At 32.7% G+C, this 23,832-nt stretch overlaps 1 pseudogene; it reads right to left on the reverse strand.

Moving 5' to 3' along the window:
- Positions 1 to 11,014, reverse strand: part of LOC122229218 — a 53,482-nt pseudogene extending 42,468 nt beyond the window's left edge.
- Positions 11,015 to 23,832: the final 12,818 nt, after the last annotated feature.

The raw sequence follows: 23,832 nt of genomic DNA on the forward strand, positions 1-23,832 counted from the left end.
TGATAGCATCATATATAATAATATTTTTGAAACTTCAAAAGTCAAAATGGGTATTAAGTGCTTTCAACCTATAGTTACATAAGAATATGTTAGCTTGATTTTAATGCCACTTCTTATTTTTCAAAGTAGCAATACTAGTAGCTCATTTTAAAAGACTTACATATACAACTTTTTGAAATGTATTTATTTGTTACTGTGACCATTAAAAAATCCTACACCATATTTAAGGGAATAAAACAGTAATATTTAATTATTCACCTGACGTCTTCTCTCATATTAAAGCTGAAATAGAACCACATGGCTTACAAAACAATTTTGGTAATTCTCTTCACAAGCAAATCACAGAATACAAAATTTTCAAAATAAGCATAATTTGACACACATCTATAAAACTTCTAGACATGTCTCTTTTCCTTTAGTGGCTTCATTTTATTTTTTAAAACTAATTATATCCTATCACATTCAAGAAAGAATTTGAGATAAATATCTAAATAACATATATAGTGAAAAAAAGTCCAAAATAAATTTAAAGTTATAATTTTCCAGGGGAGAAAATTCCAGAGGGGAAAAATGTCTGTGGAGAAACAAAGTTCTGGGACAAGTGAAAATATACATTTATATATGGAATGTGATTGGGGTTAAAAGAGTTTCACTTTATTCTTGGCACTGAGCTTTCTGGGTGCCAAACAAAAGAAGAAAACTCAATTACAATTAATTTGAATTTCAAGATTCAGATTACAAATAAAATAAAAAGAAGCAGTTGTTCAGTGGAAACAGTTCCTTTTTTATTTTATTTTGTTTTCAATATTCAGAAAGAGAAGACGTAATTGAAATATTTATAAAGCATATATCTCTGATAAAATCATCTGTATAATAAAATTAAACACAATGTAAGAAAGTTGTCAGGGGTTTTGTTGTTGTTGTTGTTGTTTAAGTAGTCAGAGCCTATCAATATTCCTGACTTAGTAAATGTTCCAAAAGTTTATGGCTATATGAATGAATCCACAACTTTCATATGAAAATCCAAGCACACAAGTTGAACAGTTTAGTGGGGTGCCTGGCTGGCTCAGTCAGTTAAGTGTCCAACTTTGGCTCAGGTCATGATCTCAAGGATCGTGGGTTTGAGCCCCATGTCAGGCTCTGTGCTAACGGTTCAGAGCCTGGATACTGCTTTGGATTCTGTGTCTCCCTCTCTCTCTGTCCCTCCCCTGCTCATATTCTGTGTGTCTCTCTCAAAAATAAATAAACATTAAAAAATTAAAAAAAAAAAGAACAATTTAGTAACATTAATTCCTCGAAGAGCTATGGCAGTAGGGTTCAGATATATTTTAAGGTCTAACTATAAAAATTTAAATATCTAACCAATTTAACCATAAAGTTTACACCAGAATGGGAAAAGGAAAGAACATCATCTAACTGTATAGGGAAGATAGCAAATTCCAGTTTTTTTTTCCCCTTTGTTATGTAAGGTTGGAGAATTCTTAAAATAAGAAACCTAAAGAAAAGCCCAATTATACCAAAAATTATTAGAGATTAGACCTCTAAATATTTTCAATTCATTTTTTAATGTCTTAAAAATCCTTCCAAAGGTCATATTTTCTAAGATATGAGTTTATTGCTATAGGAAGAGAGAAGTCTGAATAATTTGGCTAGGAAAAGAAGACACCATAATGCAACATGGTTTTTAAATTTGTGAAATAATTAGCATTGGTAGGAACTAACTCGAGAAAACAAAATCAGTGAACTTAGCATGTTCACACATCCTGCCTGAACAAAGGACAAAAGACTGACAAAAATGAAGCAAAGATTCTATATGTGCCTTTGGACAATTTACGCTGAGCTACTTTGGTCTCTGTTGCTTTCTCTTCAGCTTTGCTGATCTCAGCTGTCAACATCTACAGTTGAATAGAACATCAGGTTATATTTAAACTTTAGAACAAGTTGATTTCTGCTTGGGGCCAATTTTCACTGTTTTAAAAGAAGCTATAAGAATGAGACAACAATGCCATTCTTCCTTGTGTTCATCAGTCAATATTTAAAGTATAAATCCCCGAATTTCATTATAATTTTTTATAAGGTAGAAGTATATACATATATTTACATATGGATTTCCAATTGTCCCAGCACCATTTGTTGAAAAGGCAGACCTCTCTTTGTCTTGTTGTCTTTGTTGCTTTGTCAAAGACCAGTTAGCTCTATTTCTGTGAGACCATTTCTGTACTCTCTATTCTGTTTCATTGTTCTATTCACCTGTTCTTTAGCCAATAGGATAATGTATTGATTACTGTAGCTTTATATTAAGTCTTTAAGTTGGTTGGTTTCAGTTCTCCAACTTTGTTCCTCAATATTATGTTGGCTCTTCTGTTTTTGTTTTTTGTTTTTTTGTTTTTGTTTTTTTGTTTTTTTTGCCTTTCCAGTGAACTTGAGAATTTGTTGATACAGTTTGCTGGGAATTTCATTGGGATTGCATTGAGAGTACATGTCAAGCTGGTAAGCTCCGGCATCTTAACAATATTGAGGTTTTCTATCTGTGCACATGGAATATCTCCCTTTATTTATATATTCTTTGATTTCTTTCATCAGAGTTTTGTAATTTTTCTCACAAAAATCTTATACATATTTTCTTAGATTTAAACCTGAGTATCATTTTGGGGGTTACAAGTGTCAATGGTGTATTGTTTTTAATTCAAATTCCAGTTGTTCAGTGCTAATATATTGGAAAGCAGTCACCTTTTGGATATTAACTTTTCACCCTAAAATCTTAGTTTATTAGTTCCAGAAAGTTCTGTTATTACTGTTTTTTATTTTGTGGGGACTTTCTACAAAAATAATCATGTTATCTATGAACAAAGATGGCTTTATTTCTTGCTTGCCAATCCTATCTTTTATTTTCTTGTTGCATTAGTTACGGTTTCCCATAGATACTAACTAGTGGTGTAAAATGAGCATGATGTTAGCTAAAATATTTTGTAGATGTTATCAAGTTGAGAAAGTCCCTCTCTTTCTACTTTTCTGAAGCCTTTGTCATGAATACAAATGAGATTTTGCTAAATGCAATTACGGTGTGAAATGATATGACCATATGATTGTTCTTTAGCTTGTTTGTGTTATGAGTAACTTTGAAATGTTAAACCAGTCCTTCATAGTTGGAATAAATCCGAATTGATCCAGCTATATAAACCTTTCTATGCATGGTTGGATTCAATTTGCTAATATTTTGTTGAGAATGTTTGCATCTGTGTTCACAAAGAATATGTCTGTAGTTTTCCTGTCTTATAATATCTGTGTCTAGTTTTAGGTTATGCTTGATGCTCATATGAGTTCAGAAGTACTTCCCTCCTATTTTGGGGAGAGAGTATAGAAAATTGGTATAATTTCTCCTGTAAATGTTTGGTAGAATTCACCAATGAAACCATCTATGCCTGGAGGTTTCTGTTTTGGAAGTTTATTAATTTTTTACTTAATTTTTAAATATATGTAGGTCAATTCAGGTTACTTAATTCTTTTTGCATGAGTTTTGGAAGGTTATACCTTTCAAATATATTTATCAACATTTCATCTAAATGATCAGATCTAGTTATACAACTGTTCCTAATGTTCCATTATTTTTATTTATGTCCATAGACGTCTGTAGTAATGACCTCTCTTTTGTTTATATTAGTAACTTATGTCTTCTTTCTTGTTTTAGTTAGCCTGGTTAGAGGGTTAGATGAATATAATTATTATTTTCAAGGAAACAGCTTTTGGTTTTGTTGATTTTTCTTTGCTGGTTTTTTTTTTTTTCCAATACATTTACTTCTCCGGTTTTTTATTATGTATTTTCTTCTGTTACTTTGGATTTAAATCATTCATTTTCTAGTTTCCAGAGGTGAAAGCTTAGACCAGTGATTTTAGATCTTTCATCTTTTCTATATGCATATTCAATGCTATAAATTTCCACCAAACACTGCTTTGCTCAGTCCCACAAAATTTGATGCTGTATTTTCGTTTTTATTTAGTTCAAATTAGGTTTTTAATTTCCCTTGAGACTTTTTTATTCTTTGACCCATGTGTTATTTAGGAGTGTGTGGTTTAATCTTCCAAGTATTTGGGGATTTTAAAGCTATCCTTTTGTTTATTGATTTCTAGCTTAACTTCATTTTGGTCTAAGAGGATGCTTTGTATTATTTCTAGTCTTTTAAATTTGCTAACATATGTTTTATGACCCAGAATGTGCTCTATCTACTGTAATAAATGTTCTATGTTAGCTTGAGAAGATATGTATTCTGCTACTGTTGTAAGAAGTATTCTGTAAATGTCAATTAGAACCATTTGATTGATGGTTCTGTTAGTTCAACAATATCCTTACTGATTTTTTGCCTGTTGGATCTGTCAGTTTCAGATACAAGGGTATTCAAGTCTCCAGCTTTAATAGAGTATTTGTCAATTCCTCCTTGAAGTTCTTTCAGTTTTTGCCTCAAATATTTTGATGATCTGTCATTAGGCATATACATATCAAGGATTGTTATGTCTTTCATTTTTTTTGACAATTGACTCCTTCATTATCATGTAATACTCCTTTTTATCCCTGATTATGTCCTTGTTCTGAACTCTATTTGTCTGGCATTATAATGAGTATGCCAGCTTTCTTTTCATTTGTGTTTGCATAGTATATTTTTCTCCATTTCTTTACTGCTAATCTATCGGTGTATTTATACTTAAAGTGTGTTTCTTATAAACAACATAATAGTAGAACCTTTTTCCCCCATTCCCTCGTATAGACCCTCTCTTTAATTGGTTCATTTAGACCACATTGAAAATGATTATTGGTATCATTTGTTTAAAATCTACCATATTTGTAATTATTTTCTATTTATTGACCTCGTCCTATCTTTTGTTTTTTTTTTGTTTTTGTTTGTTCTTTATTTTCCTTTACTACTTTTTCTGCCTTTTCTAGTTAAAAAAAATTTTTTTTAACGTTTATTTATTTTTGAGACAGAGACAGAGCATGAACAGGGGAGGGTCAGAGAGAGGGAGACACAGAATCCAAAGCAGGCTCCAGGCTCTGAGCTGTCAGCACAGAGCCTGACTCAGGGCTCGAACCCACGGACCGCGAGATCATGACCTGAGCCGAAGTCGGCCACTTAACCGACTGAGTCACTCAGGCACCCCTGCCTTTTCTAGTTTTAATTGAGCATTTTATATGATTCAGTTTTCTTTCCTATGTATCAATTGCACTTAAATTTCTTCTTATAAATTTTGTTGTGTTAGTCTGCAATATACTTTTACAGAGAATCTAAATCTATTTTCAGATAACACTACCACTTTACTGGTAGTGCAAATACCTTGCAACAATGTCTTCTTTCTCCTTCCTATACCTTATACATTGCTGTCATTCATTTTACATATGTATAAACTATAGTCAACAAGCACATTGTTAGATTGAACAAACTGTTATCTGTTAGGGAAATTTAGAATAAGAGAATTAAAAAATGTTTTATTTTACTTTTATTCTCAAATGTGCTTCCTATTTTTAAGTAGACCGCATTTCTGACCTATGTCATATTCTTTCTCTCCAAAGAGCTTTTTTTAACATTTCTCAGAAAGATCCATTGGCAGTAAATTCTCTCAATTTTTGTTTGTCCGAGAAAATCTTTTTCTTCACTTTGAAAATACAGTGGAAAGATACGTGTAATGAAATGTACTATTTTAACCACTTCTAAGTGTGTAATTCGTACAGTAAGTACATTCACATTGGTTTGCAACCATCACTACTATCCATCCTTACAACTTTTTCATTATCTCAAACTGTAATTTGTATCCATTAAAAAAAATTCCCATTACTTCTTCTCCCTACTCTTAATACAGTGATAACTACTATTCTACTTTCTGACTTTATCAATTGACTATTCTAAGTAATCATATCAGTGGAATCATGCAATACTTGTTCTTTTATGTCTGTCTTATTTCACTTAGCATATTTTCAGGGTTTATCCATGCTATAGAATGCAACAGAACTCGATTCCCTCTCGAGGTAGTCTGTTGTATTCATACAGTATAATTTGTTTATCCATTCATTTATTGATGGGCATTTAGTTTTTCTACCTTGTGGATATTGTTCCACTTTTTGGATTTTGTGAATAATGCTCCTATAAACATTGCTGTACAAATATGCATTCAGTTCCCTCTTTAATTTCTTTGGGTGTATGCTCACAAGTGGAATTCTGGATCATGTGATAATTTTATGTTAATATTATTATTTTTTTTTTTTTGAGAAGTCCCCACAGTGTTCTGTAGAGGCTGAACAATTTTACATTCCCAGGAGCTGTGCATGAGGGATGCCATTCCCCACATCCACACCAACACTTAAAAAATACACTCTTTTTTATTATTTTTAAAAAATTATTATTTATTTTTAAATGATATTTAAATGTTTTAAATACATTTTCTGTTTCCTTATTTTCATCAATTATCAGCATTATTTTTTTAAATAACCATTTTGATTTCATAACTATTGTGGTTTTGATTCGCATTTCCAAATGACGGGTGATATGGAGCATCTTTTCATGTGCTTTCTGACTATTTGTATATCTTTTTAAAGAAGTGTCTATTCAAGTTCTTTTCCCATTTTTTAATTGGATTCTTTGCTTTTTGGTGGTTGTTGAATATAGGAATTCTGTAATATATAATAAATGTGCAATTAATACCTTATTGGACATATACTTTTCATATACTTTCTCCTATTCTGTGGATTGCATTTCATTCTCTTAATAGTGTTATTTGATGCAAAAAAATTTTTAATAAAAAAATACAATTCACTTATATTTTCTTTTCATTTCTGTGTTTTTATGTCTTATCTAAGAAATCACTGCCAAATCAAATGTCCTGAGGCATTTTTCCTGTTTTCATTTAAGAGTTTTAAAGTTTAAGTCTTAAGTTTTTAGGTCTTTGATCTATTTTTAGTTAATTTTTGTATGTGGTGAAAGTAAGGGTCCCACTTCACTTTTTTACTTGTGGGTATCCAGGTTTCCCAGCATCAGTTTTGAAAGAGCTGTCTTTTCTTCATTAAATGGTCTTAGCACTCTTGTTGAAAATCATTTGATTACATACACTAGGGTTTACTTCTGGGATGTCTATTCTGTTCTGTTGTTACATGTCTGTTTTAATGCCACTTCCACACTGTTTTGATTACTATAGCTTTTTAATACATTTTAAAATCAGGAAGTATGAGATCTTCAACTTGATCATCCTTCACAATTCTTTTTGCTATTTGGGATCCTTTGAAATTCCATATAAATTTTAGGATGGGTTTTTCTATTTTTGTAAAATTGATCAAAGAATAGGTGTTCATTCTTTAAATGTTTGGTAAAACTCAAGAGTGAAACCATCTGGTCCAGGGTTTTTCTTGCTTAGGAAAGTGTTTTTGATTATTGATTCATATCCTTATTAATTATAAATCTGTTCAAATTTTTCTATTTCTTTATTATTTGAGTTTTGTGTTTCTGTGAACTTGTCCACTTCATCTATATTATCCAATTTGTTGGTATACCATTGTTCATAGTACTCTATTATAATAATTTTTATTTCTGTTGAATTGTCCCCACTTTAATTTCTGATTTTAATAATTTGAATATTTTTTCTAGTTATGCTAGCTAAATATTTACCAATTTTGTCAAACTTTTCAAAGAGCCAATTTTTATTTCATGGAACTTTATTTTCTTCTTTCCAATAGCTTTGAGTTTAGTCTGATCTTTTTTTCTGTTTGCTTTTTTTTTTTTTTTAATTTTTTTAATGTTTATTTCTGAGAGAGAGAGAGAGCACAGAGCCTGATGCAGGGCTCAAACTTGAACCACAAGACCATGACCTGAGCCAAAGTCGGACATCCAACTGACTGAGCCACCCAGGGACCACCCCCCCCCCCTTTTTTTCTCGTTTTATTAGCCAACTTAAAGGAACAACACAGAATATAGACAACATTAAAAACATTTATGTACATGTAGGACAATTCACTTTGAAAAGTATAGTGAATGAATGGTGTGACATAAAAGGAAATAAATATTTGGTCTCTGTCCCTGGTTTCTAATAGAAATCCCCATAGGAGGTTAGTGATGGGATACTAAAAACATTTTTGGTTCTAATATTTGTTCTTTGACCCTGGTTTCCGATACAGAGGTCCTAAAATCTTTTTAATTTTATGAGTGATAGGAGTTGTCACAGTATCTTAAATGAAGTACCTAAATGATTTCCTGGGTGTAGTAAGAAAGTCTTTTGTTCTAATGAAGAGACTTTTGGTGGTTTCCTGAATAGCCTCAGAATGGGGATCAGTCACCAGAATGACCAAGTTATGATTAGAAGCTTAGAACTTCCTTTCAGGTAACCCTCATTCTTCAGGGAGAGGAGAAAGCTGGAGATTAAATTAATAATTGATCATGTCTATGTGAGGAAGTCTCCATAAAAATCTCTAACCTTCAGGTTGTGAATACATCAAGGTGCTAGAATGATGCCATGCCCAGAGAAGGCATGGAAGATGAATCTTTTCCATGCATTCTTGAGTTGTCTCCTCTATCCAGTAAATGTAAGTAAAGTGTTTTCCTGAGTTCTATAAGCCATTAAAAAAAAAAAAAAAAGGAACCTGAGGAGGGGCTTGTGGGGTTAAAGCTGACTGGAGGCCCAGACTTGCAATTGGCATCTGAAGGTGGGGGTTCTCTTGTGGGACTAAGCCCTTAACCTGTGTGGTCTGATGCTAAGTCAATGTGGATAGTGCCAGAATTGAAGTGAATTGTTTTATCCCAGTTGGTATCTGCAGAGAAATGGAAAATTACTGTTTTTGAAAACCCATATACTTGGTGTCAGGAGTATCATAAGTAGAGAGATAGCTTTCCTTAGATGGAACTTACTGTATGACAACAATGCTACAAGTACCGTTTAGTGCCATGAATAATAAATGTACTTGTGAAATAATCCTGGCAGTGTCCTTGCTGGCATTGTCCAGAAATATTTAACAACTACCAAAATTTATTTATAATTGTTACATATTTTAACTGATAAAATTTGTTTACTGAAGCATTTTGACTTGCATTAAAGTTTTACTTCCTCACATTATATTAAAAATTCACACACAAATGAAAATAGAAAAACTACCATTATCTGATTTCTAGCCCCTACTTTTATACTTTTATAGTGGAATCATAGACTTAGATACCTTTTAATTTTTTCTTTGGAGTCAGCTATGATGTAACAGGTAAAAGGAACTGAGGTAAATAAGCCTTTTACATGAGGCTTTATGTTTATCTGGCTGGGAGTTAGACTGTTTACTGTGTGCTGTGGCCTTATATGTGAATGCCTGGAATTTCTTTCAGTGTCATAGTTTTTGTCTCCACAATTGTCTTTGGGTTTTCTAGAGACTCCTTCTTAAATAGAATTTGAGTCTTACTGTTCTTTTTAGCTGTCGTGCATTTATACAGGCACCTACTTATGTGCTCATAAGGTGTTGGGCGAGGGCAACTGTTCTAAGAGTGTATGGTTGTCACAGTCTTTTAGTGAGCCTGCATCCGAGCTATGACCTTTCCAGATACTATGACTTTTCTAAATGCTTTCCAGCTTTTTCCCACCTTAGGGTAGATAAGAAGACTAGAGTTATCGCAATTGGGTTTTTCCCTTCCCCAATATCAGATAATTTGGCTGGGTGGGGTGGGGGGGGGCGGATCTCCAGTTCATTAGGCTAAACTAAGAGTTTCTTTCAAAACCAGTCTGTAGTTAAGGAGAGCATGATGCTCTGGCCATACTTCAAAACTTACTTTGCTTCTCCCCTTATTGGAAGTACAGGGGGACCCTGAGAACTTGTTGGGACTCCCAGTGGTATAATCCATGGAAGTGTGGGAACCCCATCTCCAATATTAGACTCCCAGTGCTCTTATCTCTCATACTGGTCCACACTGAGCCTCTCAGTTTATCATTTCTATTACTACCAGGACTGACTCCAGCAGTTAACTCCTGTACCTTGGCTTCTGTTGCAAACAGACAGTTCCTATCTGATATAACCATCTAAACACCAGTCTGTCTGAGGCATCTGGCTGGCTCAGTGGGTAGAGCATGCAACTCTTGATCTCAGGGGCATGAGTTTGAGCCCCATAATTGGTGTGAAGCCTACTAAAAAATAAAAATAAAAATAATTAATTAATTAAAAACCCATCTGTCTCCCTTTGAAATATCTCTTCTTTTTTATCTAAATTCCTCTTCTAGTAGCAATTCAAAACTGTTTTATTAGCTGTAACTATATAGTGCATTTTATACAATCAAGGGAATTCCCTTCTAATTATTCTTCCTTTTAAAAAAATTAACCAACTCTTTGGGTGTATTTTCTCTTTCAGATAAACTTTGGAACCTGTGAATTTCCATAAAAAATTCTTTTGGGATGTTAACTGATATTGCATTAAATTTATAGATTAAGCTATAGTATTTTTAAAAAATAGATTAAGATTCCCCATACAATAACTCTGTATGTTTACATATATATTTCATATACATATAATTTTTCTTCAATAATGTATTATATTTTCTTTTAACTAAGTTGCCTTCTTTTTGTTTTAATGTGTATTAGAAGTATTTTCAAAATGTATTTTTTGTTATTGTGAATGGAACCTTTTTTATTACTTTTAATAGCTTATTGCTGCTGTGCAGAAAAAGAATATGTATTGATTTTCATTTGTTGACATAGTATCTTGTTCCCTTGAGGAACTCTCATGTTACAACTAATCGCTTTCCAGCTGATTGCTTTAGATCCTCTGGTTAGAAAATCCAGACTTCTGCAAAAATAATGAAATGCCCTTGCTCACCTGCACACAAATACTTCTATGAATTCTGTAGACTCAACCACAGAGGAAGCAGGTTGCAACACTCCAATAACTGCTCTGCCAGAGGAAACTGCCTTATACTTCAGTGCATCTCCATTGAAATCTTGGGACCAAAGCAGTAGGCACAATTGGCCATCTGCTTCTGATTCACAGGTGTTTAATCCATCCTGCCTCATTTCCATGATGATCTTGGCCCATCATATCTATTATATTTTAAATCCTTCTGTTATTCATCTGTGCTAAAATACTGTGCCTCTGTGCAGTCAGTATCCCAGTATCTGCTCAACTAAACCCTTCTATGAGGCCTATTCTATTTTTTTTTCATTAGGTCTATTCTATATTATCTGCCCCATGATTATGAAATGTCCCTACATCCTTGGCTTAATTTTAGAGCTCATATTCACCTCCCTGTTTTGGTGGAAGGCACCTAGTCCCTAACAAATTCATTCTCCTGACACATTCTCCAACTCTCAATAAATGAGTTTTATCAAAGACACCTGACTTGAATAGTCTCTAATCTAAATTAGGTTTATGAGTTTCCCTTACATATACTTCACTGTACTTTTCCCAGTTTGCGATCAACATTAATGATTGTGATTGTGTTTTTCTGTTAAATGACTCACTGAATGAGATGATAAAATCTGAAATGACAAGAATCATGTCTGTTACCTCATCACTTTGCACACAAAGCCTACACATAAAAATATATTTTATTTATCTCATTTTACCTTACTTTATAATTTATTTCACATTCGTTACTAGCATTAAACTTATACTTACTGTGGAAAAAGCCTATTTTTTCCTAAATTAATTTAGACAACGATTATAATTTTGGATATCTCCCATTGGTTTGTCACATTGATTTCTAATATGCACTTTAAATATTCGTGCCCTTAAGTATAGACTAGTTTAATTTGATTCTCAGAAGTAACCATTATTCTGACATTTCATAGACAACTCCTTTCTATATTGGTTTTCTCCTTATATTACTTGAGTGCATAACAATGTAGAATAATGATATGCTTTTGTATTCTAAACAAATAACATAAAGTTGCTTAGTCTCAATACTCTGAAATAAAACATACCTTCCTTGACTTAAGATGGGGTTATATCCCAATAAAAGCATTGTAAGTTGAAAATATTGTAAGTCACAATGCACTTAATACACCTAACCTACCAAATATCATTTAGCCTTGTCTACCTTAAATGCTCAGAACACTTACTTTAGCTTACAGTTGGACAAAATCATCTAACACAAAAGCCTATTTTCTAATAAAGTGTTGAATATCTCACGTAATTTATGGAATACTGTACCGAAAGTGAAAAATAGAATGGCTGCGCAGGTGCAGAATGGATGCTAAGTGTATCAGTTGCTCACCCTGAAGCTTGCTGCCACTGCCCAGCATCATGAGAGATATTATAACACCACGTTATGCTGTGGTGTATGCTAGCCCAGGAAAAGATCAAAATTCAACATTTGAGGTGCAGTTTCTACTGAATACCTTTCACCTTAACAGCATTAGGAGGTTAAAAAAGTCGTAAGTTAAACCATCCTACATTAGGAACCATTTTTAGCCTGAAATTGAAACATATCTTAATTTCTAAAAATGTAGGTAAGCCTAAGTTCTGAAAATTAAGTGGCTTTAAATTATTTTTAAATATTATTTAAAAAAGCTTATAAAATAACTTATAAAAGATATTGCAAAGTAAATAAAAGTAATAAAAGCAGGAATAAAGTTTGTAGAACTATAGCACCAGCACTATAGAAATATCAAGGAAAAATTACAAAACTAGAGAAATCAGCCGTGATCGTAGACCTAGATGTTTTTAAGAGCTATACTGAGCCTTACTATTCTGATTAAAACCTCTTGCTATATGAATGCTTTTGTAATGACAAACTAAAAACTACTTAAAAGACTACTTAAACTCTTCATTTTCCTTTTGCTCGCAAGTTTTTCCTCAAGCACATTGCTAATTATTTTTTAACTTAGTACTTCTTAAAATGCCAACTTCTATTCTGATTTCTTATTTAGAACTGTGTAATCCCTCCTAAGAGGATTCTCTGCTTTCTCTTTTGCCTCCAGTTATCTAAACATCAATCAAAATGATCCTTTCAAAAAAAATTGTCTAGCCTCCTGCTCAGAACCCACCAATAATAGCTAGCTACCCATGCATTACAATAATATCTCAAGTGCTTATCATTGTTTGCAGGACTTTGTATTCTGTGGTTATTGAAATTTTTTTGTTTCATTTTCTATCACTCTTTGTTTTTCCCATTTCCTGTTTAAAACAGCAATTCCTGGGGAGACTTGGTCGCTCAGCCTGAGTCTAACTCTTTCTTTCAGCCCAGGTTGTGATCCCAGCCAGGGCCGTTGGATTGAGCCCCACATCTGGCTCCATGCAGAACGTGGAGCCTGCTTGAGATTTTGTCTCTCTCTCTCTCTGTCTCTTTCTCCCCCTCTTCCCCTCTCCCCTTCTCTCTCTTTCTTAAGTAAGTAAATAAATAAATAAAATTTTAAAAAAGTGCAATTTCTCCCATCCTATATACCATTAATGCATTTTACTTTTTCTTAAAAACACTCATCACTGCCTGGCATTACATTAAGTATGTTCTTTTTTCACTAAATTAAAAGCTTCAGAAGGACTTGGCTCAATCTGTAAAATCAACACTCTAGCCCCAGCTTTTGGATTGGCACCTGCAGTATACAGATGTCAATAATTATGGGTTGAATGAATGAATGGATAAGCTGTCATGGCTTGTATCAATAGCAAAATAAGAACTGAACTTGTTAGATTGTCTTGTAAATTTTAACTTGATAAAGCTCATCAGTGTAGGAAATATTAAGGAGTGAGATTCTAATGTGAAAACAAAAATGGAGAAATAAGTAATGAATGATAGAGATAGAGAGAGAAAATGTGCAGAAGAAAAAAAGTAAATACAAACTTTGCCTAATTATAATGCATAATAACTTAAAGATACAAAGAGAATACAGAGACTACATAGGGAAAGCGCTGGGCTTTTGTTGTGATTTTTGTCTTTATTGTTTTTAATTGGTTTAATCAAGGTCATTTTATTTTTTTATTATTAAAGTTTATTTATGTATTTTGAGAGAGAGTGTGTGCCAGTGGGGGAGGGCCAGAAAGAGAGAGGGAGGGAGAGAATCCCAAGCAGTCTCCATGCTGTCATCCTGGAGCCCAATGTGGGGCTCGATCTCACAACCCTAGGATCATGTCTTGAGCTGAAATCAAGAGTTGGTGCTTAACTGACTGAACCACCTGGGCACCCCTAAACAAGGTCATTTTTTAATGTTTATTTATTTGAGAGCAAGAGAGAGAGAGATAGAGCATGAGTGGGAGATGGGTAGAGAGAGAGGGAGACACAGAATCTGAAGCAGGCTCCAGACCCTGAACTGATCTCAGCTGTCAGCACAGAGCCCAACTCGGGGCTTAAACTCACAAATGTTGATATGACCTGAGCCAAAGTTGGACGCTTAACTGACTTTGCCACCCGGGTGCTCCAAAGCCATTTTAAATAGACCTTACAGAATTCATTACATTATCCACTGAATCTTGAATTTCATACATCTCCATTAATATCATATAAATTAATTAGTGATTCCCGGTTGTTGGACAACATAGTAAAGTGGCAGAAGTAAAAAGTAAAATGGCAAATAATTTTGCTAGCTATAAAAATGGCAAATTATGGCAAGGAAAAATAATGGAAAATTATTCCAAAAAGATGTAACCAAAAAGATTATAACCAAAAAGATATAAATAATTTTATGCTTAGTAGATTAAGCTTGGCCGTGCCCATATTCAGATTACTTTCTTTACTTAATGACTCATTTATTTAGGTAGCCAAGCTAAGTAAATACTTTGTGCAAAGGATTCTGATTAAAATCCTTAAATCATTTCTGGTCCAACACACTTGATAACTAGTTTTGCAATTTAGTGTCTGTCTTGGTTATGTTCCCAGCAGGTTATTAACAATTAATTAGCAATACTTCTCAAATGCTATCTGTGTTAAGCTACTAATTGCACGGCAGGAAAATAGAATTTCCCTTTGTAAACAAATTGCAATCATGATCATTTGCTTTATATAAGGCAATACAAATTTCCTTATATTTTTGTTATTGTTACTTAGATTTACAGCCAGAAGGCATAAATTGTATTTATGAGTGTTGGATGAAGCTGTTTATAAGTTCTACAGCAGATATTAGAATAATTTAGGTTTGAATAACACTACCTCATTTTTAGCCATTTTCATCCTATTCCTTAGAAAAAGGAATGTGTGTGTGTGTGTGTGTGTGTGTGTGTGTGTGTGTGTTTAAACTGATAACACACAAGAGATTCTTGGCAGAATTTATTTAGATTAGCAATGGTAACTTTAGCATAAGCATAATTTTCACATTTTCTATTGAAATTCTTAATAGTTTCTTTTAAAAAATCAATTTGCTCATGTTTAAAAGATTCCGAGTTAAAATTATAGTCAATAATTACATATATTTAGTATTTATAGTCTTCAGTATTTTCTTTGGTACTCACTGTGCTTGACTTATTATATTCCCAGCTATGACCATGTCTTATTATGCTTTTTCATACTACTTATATTCATAGAATGGTTCGATTGGCATTAATCTTTGATGTTTTTTAGTCCAGCCACCTAATTTTATAGTTGAGAAAGCTTAGGATCAGGAGAAGATAATTTGAATTTTGAAAGGTCACTGTAGCAGATACAATAGATTGACTCACTCACATATATATTCCAATCACTTTCTAGTGTGCCTTCCTGTAGTGCAGAGGTTGCAAAGGTTAAAAAAAAAAAAGAATATCCTTTACTTAAGAAATGTATATGCTTAGATTCGTCCAGGCAAGAGTTCTTACATCCGGACCTGAGTAAGTACAGGAGGAGTTATGCACAAACCACCTATTTTAATCCTTTAGCAGCAGGTATAGCAGGTATTACACAACTTGTAGCCAAAAATCATACGGGTAGCTAGTTGGACCTACATCGTAGTTATAAACATTTAATTTGGAGTGAGAAATTGAGGTAGAAGGTGGCAGATGACTTCCTGGATTGACTCACTGGTATATGTCAGAGTGATATCTGGACACTGCCCCCACACTAACATTTATTTACGCAGTACTCTCAACACTTTTAGGGGTGAAAAATTGTCCTGCATTAAATTTTGTTCTGCTCAAACTAGCTAGAATAGTTTCTGTTACCTGAAACTGAATTCTGACTCATAAAGTAATGGGGAAAGTAACATGGAGAATAGCTTATACAATCACATGCTTTGGAATAGAACCAAGAATTCCCACTAAATAATGGGAGAGATGGGAACTGGAAATTCATAGGAAAATAAAAAAAGGTCAGTTAGACACCTGAGCAGAAATAATTAGTATATGTGTTGTCATGTAGGGAAAGCTAAATGTTCGACATTTCTGCCTGATGAAGAAGATAAAGCTGATAAATAGACAAAATAGACACATGGAGCCAACATGTTGTATTGAGATGTTGTCTAAACTTAAAATTAACAGAATGAGTGCCATAAATGATATATATTTAGGACAAGGTTCAATTTCAAACTTCATTTTTATAGTCATTCTTCTGCATACATCCTTCACACAGTTGGGATAATAGCTTAGGTAATAAAGTTATTGTGTAAATTAAATGATATAAATTTCAAGAAGTTCTTAGATTTGAGCTAATACATAGGACACATTAAATAAATAGAGGGATGCCTGGGTGGCTCAGTCAGTTAAGCTTCTAACTCTTGACGTCAGTTCAGGTCATGATCTCACAGTTCATGAGATGGAGCCCCGTGTGGTACTTCATGCTGACCGCGGGGAGTCTTCTTGGGTTTGTGTCTCCCTCTCTCTCTCCCTCCCCACCCAGAATAAATAAATAAAGTTAAAAAAATAAATAGAAATTACTGCAGATTTATACTAATTCCCTCTGATATGTCTTAGGAAATGTTTATATATAATTAGCTGTAGACAAAAGTGTTATTTTTCAGTAGATTTCATCTTTATTTTTTGATATTATTGAAAAACTTTGAGATTTTTTCCTTTTATAATAATTGACAGAATAAAGAGGGAAAATAAAAAAACAAGAGAACCACACTATTCTAACTTTTGGAAAAATAAAAACAACATTTTAAATGTAAATGGTTTAAATATATGTACTGAATATATGTATTCTCAGAATATATAAAAATGCAAGACCAAACTATATGCTGTGTATGAAAACAACTTTTTAAATATCAGGGACAGAGAGTTTAAAATTAGAAAGGATGAAAAAAGATATACCAAGAAAACACTAATCAAAAGAACACTTGGGAAGCCATGTTGGGAAGTCAAGTGTAATAAACAAATTATGTTTTAGGGCAAAGAACATTATTGGAAATGAAGAAATGTATTTTATAATGAAAAAATGTGAATTTTTAAAAGGGCATCAAGAAGATGTATCAGTGCTAAATGTGTACACATTTTAAAACTGAATCAAAATGCAAGATGGAAAAGGTTATATAAATACATATAAAATTGATGAAATTAAAATTGTGATTGGATATTTCAGTATCCTTCCCTTAGCACTTGCTAGAATATGTGGATAGAAAATCAAGATACGAACGTTTTTGTTTTTGTTTTTTATTTTTTTAATTTAGAGAGAGAGAGTGCGAGAGGGCAGAGGGCAGAGGGCAGAGAGAGACAGAAAGAGAATCTCAAGCAGGCTCAATACTCAGCACAGAGCCTGACATGGAGCTTGATCCCAGAACCCTGGGATCATGACCTGAGCTGAAATCAAGAGTCAGATGTTTAACCGACTGAACCAACCAGGCGTCCCAGGATATGAAAGTTTTGAATAACACTACAAAAACTTGACCCAATTGACATTTATAGAACATTCCTCTCTCAAAAAATCAGACTCCATATTCTTTTCTAGTGCATGGAACATGGATCCTTTGTCATGCCAGATTATATTCTGGAACAAATCTAAATGTAAAGGAATAGAAATTACACAAAATATTGTTTCTTACCAAATAAGAAATTAAATTAGAGATTGATAACTGAGGGGTGCCTCAGTCCGTTAAGCATCTGACTCTTGATCTCAGCTCAGGTCTTGATCTGAGGGTTGTAAATTCAAGCCTGTGTTGGGCTCCATGCTGGGCGTGAAGTCTACTTAAAAAAGAAAAAAAAAAATAGAAGAAATAAAATCAGTAACCGAAAGATAATTGGAAATCCCCAAGTATTTCAGAATAAATAATTTCTGGGTCAATGCATAAAACAAAATGGATATTAGACAATATATTAAAGTGAATGGAATAAACATATAACCTGTCAAAATTTATGGGTCACAGCCAAAGAGAAGTTTATAGTATTAATGGAGAAAAGTTTTGAATCAACAAGTATGAAATCCAAAGAGAAAAGCAAAAGTAGAGAGAACATCATAGATTATACTTTTACAGTAAATGCTTATTGGCAATTCAAATTATATTAAGGAGTAATATAATTAAAATAAGTTTAGATGATCATATACACAAATGACAGGTAATTAAAAGGAATATATTTTGTGATTGAAAACAAAATGATATTTCAGTTCTACGTTAGTAATGGATCTCATTTTTTTCTAATAGGTTGTCAATAGTATATCAATACAGTAAGGAAAAAATATGTATGCTGCATGAATTAACTAATTTGAAATTAGTGTAAACTTTATATATTCACCAAACCAAATGATTACATTTATAATTATTGCAATTTTACTTCGGAGCCCTCTGCCCATTTATGGCAAATAACATAAGTAACTAATTTCCAGGTTTTCCTTTGTTCACCTTAGTAATTTCACAGCCATTTTCTTTTTAAATTTCATGCCCTTTTGTAAGCCATTCTAATTCTAAGGGTCTCGCTGTCTTATTCCAAATCCTACTTGCACACATTTGGTGTTTGATGTAATGACTGCTCAGAATGAGCATGAAGGGAGCAGTTGGCTTCTGGGTTTCATCCGCTTGAAGGGATGGGCAACTCCCCAGCAGTGGCTCCTTGCTCTGAGGATCAGTGATTGAATTCAAGTGCAGCTGCCTGGAGATTAGGAAGCCTCATAAATCTCCCTACTTTTCACCCCTCCCCTGCTAGGTTCTGTCTGTGCAACATAGTTTTTTTCCATTTTAATTTTTCTACTTTGATTTTGTTTTATAAAAATGAGGAAGTTGGAAGGAAGTAAGGAAGCATGATCATAATTGCCACAAAAAATTTTTCTATTTTACAGATTAGAAAAATGAGCAAAAAGTAGTTTAGTGACTTCATCAATGAAGACTGAACATTTGCAAGGTGGTTCCCCCAATCAACCCCAAAACCTAGGGTACTAAATTTTAACTATCACCTAGTGTCTTATATTTTAATCTTTTTTTGGATTTAAAACTTTGGACGTATTTTCTTTGTTATCTTAAATAAATAACAGGTATTTAAATACATATTGTTAAATATTAAAATGCAGAAATATGTAAGCAAAATATCCTACTCTTGTTTTTGTTCTTAGAAAGACCTCAAATATTAAATATGTAGTATTCTGTTTGCTTTTGAAGTATTCTTCTTCATTTTGTCTGGTAAGATTTGAAAACATACCAGGTTGGTCTCTCAGCTAGTATGTATGTATCCCTCTGCATCATATGTGGCGCTTAACAATCTTCTTTATTTCATTCAGGAATCAGAAGAAACTCTAGGGGTGACCTCTAGCTTTCTAACTAGTGAATATTTAAATTGCTCTATGAGTGAGGACATTGATTAACGGTAAGCACAAAAATGAGAAGAGAGAAAAACCAAGAAACGTTCCCATGTTGGGAACACGATGCAAGACCTTTCAATTTAGGTCCCTCCAAACCTGAGGTATATTTCCTTTGATTTATTTTTCTTACAATAGGAGTTTATATTTTAGGCATGAATCAGAGGAAAAGAGCACAAGTTAGAAGCATCATTGAGAGTCAGTGTGCCAGAACAAAAGAACCTAAGTTACATTTTCTTTCACATTTTGTCACACACCCTCAAAATGTGTTTAGGAACTAAAAATGAGACAGCAACTCTACAGAGAGACATATAGTATCATGTCAATTAATAACTTAAAATATCCAACACACAATAATATGGAGTCACTGAATCTGAGAACAATTTGTAAGATGGAGTAAAGACAAAACATACCTTATTGAGCTAAAACTAAAGACAGGAATGGAATGCCTGAAACTCCAAAAGAGCAGGTTAGCCTTGACCTATTATAAAATAAAAGACCATTTTAATTTTCATTTTACAAAAGGTGGAAAATCAGAATTAATTAAACTTATAACACAGTGTGCTGAGATAAAATGCTATCTAAACAAATACAGTGAAATCTCATATTATGAGAACATTGATGGAAGAGTAGATAAAATATGCTGTAGCTGATAAAGCATAGCTTATTGTACTTATCATACTTATTTAAATTAAATAGATCAGAATGGATTATTACTCATCCATCAAAAAGAATGAAATCTTGCCATTTGCAACAATGTGAATAGAACTAGAGTGTATTATTCTAGGTGAAATAAGTCAGAGAAAGACAAATACGGTATGATTTCACTCATATGTGGAATTTAAGAAATAATGCAGGTGAACATAGAGGAAGGGGAAAAAAAGAGAGAGGGAGGCAAACCACAAGAGACTCTTAACTGTAGAGAATAAACTGAGGGTTGCTACAGGGGTTGTGAGTGGGCAATGGGCTAAAAAGGTGATGGGTATTAATGATACCCAAGTGCACTTGTGATAAGCACTGTTAATGTAATATGTAAGTGATATAATGTAATATGTGTAATAAGTGATGAATCATTAAATTCTACTTCTGAAACCAATAATACACTGTGTTAACCAATTTAAATAAAATTTAATTTAAATAAAAACTTTAAAAAATAATAAAATAAATTAAATAGATCATAAATTTCTTTCTTCTTAAATATTTTGATAAACTGTTATCAGTTGTTTCCCAAACATTTATTTACATTTAGCTCATTTTTTCTTAATTTTTCATACATAATGAATATATGGCTTTATTATCTATTATTTTAATTATTGTATTACATCTTTTAAGATTTTCTCCTCACTGTACTACATTCTTTGGTTATTCTTTTAAAGAGGATGTGTAGCTGATAAAACTTCTGATTTCTTGTATGTCTGAAAATTTCTGAATGTAATGCTCTATAGATGTCTCAGTGAAATATTTGTCTTTAAAACCATTTCTCAATTTTCTTTCTGAAATTGTCAGTGCTAGGAAATGTCTTGTGTCAATCTGATTTTTATATCTTTGTGGTAAATTTGACATTATTTTTATGATCTTTCAGATCTGGTCTTTAAACAAAATGCTGAAGTATTCACTATTGTTTGTTTAGGTATCATGTTTAAAAAATTTTATTTGGCAATTGTTAGTGTTTTACTCTAAGAATGCTTTTTAAATGTTTGTTATGGGAAATATTGGATTACTTTTCCTTCAAACATTGCCTATCTTCTCATTTCTTTATTGGGTCTTTGTGTTTTGCTCACTTTTTTTTTCTCTCTGCTACATGTTAGATGGTTTTGTAATTTATGAAACTATATCAATTCTTTAAATTTTCTTTTAGGCTGCATTCTGGAAGAATTTGTACTTCAACTTCCATTTATTAATTTACTGTTCTCTTCTTTTCATGATATTGTTCAATCCAAATATTGATATCAATAACTGTATTTTTTAATCTACAATTTCTTAATGTATGTCCTTTATATAACCATCTTGTTTGGGTCTTTCCCATTCCTAGTACATAATGGCAACCATGACATGTATCTTCATGTCAAATCCTCAAACTACCACGGTCCACCTGGAGGTGGAATCCAAGATTGCTTTTGCTTCTCTGAGGAGGACAAGACTTTGAAGCACCTGCTGCTTCTATGGTGGTGCCCAAAATAATCATCCTGCTTGCTGTTGATGTTCTTCCTCTTGTTCCTAACTTCCACCAACTGTAGGTCCAGAATATTAATCTTTAATCTTTTTTGCTAAATCTCTGTAGGTGTTGATACTTTCTCAGACTTAGACTTAGAATCCTTAGTCCCTTCAGAGCTATAAGAATTGCCTATCTTAGTTTTAGATTTAAATATTCTTGTAATTTTAATTTTTGATAATATTTTATACTGTCTTCTGTAATTGATGTGAGGACAGAAAGAAGGTAGGATGTGTTTAGCCCACACAGTTGAAAATGACTATTTGTTTGGCTAATAGACACATGAAAAGGTGCTCAACATTACTCATCATCAGGGACATACAAACAAAAACTACAATGAGGTATCATCTCACACCAGAGAGAATGGCTAAAATTAACAACATAGGAAACAACAAGTGTTGGTGAGGATGCAGGGAAAGGGGAACCTTCTCACACGCTTGGTGGGAATGCAAACAGGTGCAGCCACTCTGGAAAACAGTATAGTGGTTCCTTAGGAGGTTAAAAATATGCCCTATGACCCAGCAATTGCACTACTAGGTATTTATCCAAAGGTTACAAAAATAGAGATTCAAAGGGGTACATGCACCCCAGTGTTTATAGCAGCATTATCAACAATAGCCAAATTATGGAAAGAGCACAAGTATCCATCAACTAATGAATGGATAAAGAAGAGGTGGCGTGTGTGTATACATATATATATATATATATATATATATGGTGTATATATATAGAGTGTATATATATATTGTGTGTATATATATATTGTGTGTATATATATATATGTGTGTGTGTGTGTGTGTGTATATATATATATGTGTATATATATATATATATATATATATATATATATATATATATAAAGGAATAATACTTGGCCATAAAAAAGAATGACATCTTGCCATTTTCAATGACATGGATGGAACTGGAGGGTGTTAGGTTAAGCGAAATAAGTCAGTGAGAGAAAGACAAATGCTCTATGATTTTACTCATATGTGGAATTTAAGAAACAAAACAAATAAACATAGGAGGAAAAAAGAGAAAGCAAACCTGGAGACAGACTCTCAACTATAGAGAACAAACAGGGTTTCTGGATGGGAAGTGGGCGGGGTTATTGGTTAAATTGGTGATGGAGATTACAGAAGGCACTTGTTATGATAAGCACTGGGTATTGTATGTAAGTGATGAATCACTAAATTCTACACATGAAAGTAATGTTATACTGTATGTATGTTAACTAACTAGAATTTAAATAAAAATTTGGAAAGAAAAAAGAAAATGAGTATCTGGTTAAAATTACTTTGACAATAAATTTCATCCGTTTTTTACTAGTCAATATGAATCATTTTCTTTTTACATCAGAATTATAGCTTATGTTAGAAAGTAAATACACTGACATAATTATGAAGGACATTCTCATATATTTGTGTGGGTGTTTTAAATTTTTCTATCTGGTTTCCTCTCCCATTTAGCTTGAAAAAAATGCCCCAGGAAATGACTAAAAGACATTATGTATCAAGATGTAATTTTTGGCTATAACCAGGAAAACTAAAGAGAAAAATAAATAAGTTGCAGCAAATGTCACTACTGATTTTAGTAAATGAATAGTGAAACCTAAAAATGTCATTTAATAGAATTGTCAACATAAAATGCAGCTATTTATTCTTTCAAAGGATTACTTAAATGTAGTATTAAAAAGCTGCAGAATAGAATCATATTGCCTATGAAACTGAAGTCTGTCAAAGATTACAGTCTCAGGCTAAAATGAAATATGTGATGAATCAAAAACATTTCTTTTGCATGAAACTTTGGACAACTCCAAAATAGGATGATTTTTGAAAACATGTATAATGCATTTTTTAAGTATTTGTGCTAAAGTGACCATTTGTAATGTATGAAACCTCTCTTTAATTGCTCAAAATTAACATTTTGCAAACAGGTAATATTCAGTAACAAATTCAGTATATTTATTTCTACACTCAAAAATGCTGTGTTTTTTTTTTGCATTA

This window comes from Panthera leo, chromosome A1 (assembly GCF_018350215.1).
Source record: "Panthera leo isolate Ple1 chromosome A1, P.leo_Ple1_pat1.1, whole genome shotgun sequence".
Classification (NCBI taxonomy): domain Eukaryota; kingdom Metazoa; phylum Chordata; class Mammalia; order Carnivora; family Felidae; genus Panthera; species Panthera leo.